The 1,989-nt window shown below is 40.6% G+C and overlaps 1 pseudogene; it reads right to left on the bottom strand.

Moving 5' to 3' along the window:
- Positions 1-505: 505 nt before the first annotated feature.
- On the bottom strand, positions 506-1,732 carry LOC105707323 (arrestin domain-containing protein 3-like; annotated as a pseudogene).
- Positions 1,733-1,989: the final 257 nt, after the last annotated feature.

Genomic DNA, 1,989 nt, shown 5'->3' with positions numbered 1-1,989 from the left:
TTTTTTAACAAGTCAGTGCATTTTTATTCTTTTTATGTTTAAGTTTTTTTCAAAGCTTTCTTTTGTTCCTTGTTGTGCCAACCACAAACAAGTTTTAAACGAGCATCAAGAGTCTGGTAAAAATGGAAAAAAAAAAGCTGTAGTGACATTGAACTACACAATGTAAGCACTGAGCATGTACAAATTTTAAAATCAGAAGAAGAACATGATCCCTCATTACAACCTGGCGCCTTGACACATATGACCACAGACTAAGAAGACGGCTCTGAGAATGTGCTGGTTTAAAAGGAGAAAAGCTCAGATCTTCAAGCATATTGAAGCAGCTCCAGAATGTTGGCTGTAGGCTTCTAAAGGATGATCACTGGTTATTTCACATATTCACCATTTTTCTGGGCAAAAGCAATTCCACTTCCTCTGAAAACTTGTCTCCAAGATACTTCTCTGTCCTCAGCCAGAAGAGATACAGATTGGAATCCGCATCAACCTGATTCAACCAAGTACTCCTTCAATAAGAGGGGCAGGATGGTCTATCATCTGCTGACTGATCAGGATTTGGATCCATCTCTGAATAAAGAGGTAGAGGCAGGAACCGAAACTCTTGGATATATGCAAACAGTGGGCCTTGGAGCACTTTCCTGAAGTCATCACAGGCACTCACGGTGCAAGACTGTTCTGCCTTTGTTCCTCTGTTACCCCTTCTGCATAGCTGGGTGGTGCTTCAGGTCTTTTGGGAAGGGATAAACCAAGCCAGTTTGTATTCATGCTCTGCTGCCTGCTTACATTTGAGGCTCTGCTACCCAACAGATGTAGAGGAATGGTGCCGATGGCAAGTGGCAAATTAATAAATAAATTCATAGCTCCAGGAATATCTGCATATTCCATTAGTGAATATTCCACAGATTATACCACAGTGGAGAATAGAGGAAGAAACTAGTGGAATTTTCAGCAACTTGCCATTCCACATCTCTCTTTCCAAATGATAAGGATTCCTCATGCAAGTTAGCCATGCACTGTTTTACTTCCTTCATTTCCCCTTTGGCATGGAAGGCTTGTGTTTGGTAACGTCTGACTCTGGCACCAGCATTTGGGAAGAGCTTAGCAAATATCTGAGTTGATTCACCCGTGTTATAGCCCTTCCTTTCAATTTTGGCACTTAAGGATATTGAGCCTGAGGTAGAAAACCAGCAACCTAGTGTCTTTTCTTCTGTGCCTGCTTGGGGTGACATTGATGAAGGAGTGTTCATATTTGTATATTCAAAGACTGTAAATTCCTTCTTTGATGTTACTGTTAGTAGCCAAGGCCTGTGAGATTCAGCTTCCACACAACAGTGCACACACCATGACTGCCTTTAAATGAAGTAGCAAGTGGTGTCTGTGGATGCTTACAGCTGAATGCATATTCATGCCTTCCTGAATGAATAGCCTTGAAGCCTTCTTTGGAATTAGTATTGTCTCTTTCATGCCCAATTAAGATATCTTTATGGTTGAAATATTCTACTTCTGCAATGTGATTCTGTGTACAGGCAGTATTGGTGCCAGTGTTTCTAGATTCAGCCAAGCATATTTCTAAACATCCTTTTGCATGAATTTTAAGAGATTTTACTCTGGTTTTTCCAGTAACTTCTAAATTCACCCTTCTTGAGATGATATCCCCACTAGAATACACAGGGACATTGCTGTCATTAAAACAGTCAAAGCTTATTGTCAAACTTTTCACCTTTTCCATCACCATGTTTCTAACAAAGTCTACAAAAATATAATGTAAGGCAAAAAAGAAGGCATATAAAAGGTGATCTTCATTTAACACTGATATCTTTGTCATGCAAAATACCTGTAGGTTGAGTCAATGATTCTTTACAAGTAGTTCATTGGTCTCAGTCTGTCCTCCAGGCTGGAGTGTAGTGGCACTATCCTGGACTCGAGATCTTCCTGGCCTCAGCCTCTTCGGCAGCTGACACTACAGGTGTAAACCACTATGCCTGGGTAATT

The sequence above is a fragment of the Aotus nancymaae genome, unplaced genomic scaffold (genome assembly GCF_030222135.1).
Source record: "Aotus nancymaae isolate 86718 unplaced genomic scaffold, 86718_ANA_hifiasm-v0.15.2.pri h1tg000041l, whole genome shotgun sequence".
In the NCBI taxonomy this organism is placed as follows: Eukaryota; Metazoa; Chordata; class Mammalia; order Primates; family Aotidae; genus Aotus; species Aotus nancymaae.
The sequence above is the reverse complement of the archived record's forward strand: the minus strand, read 5'-3'. Positions and strand labels throughout refer to the sequence as shown.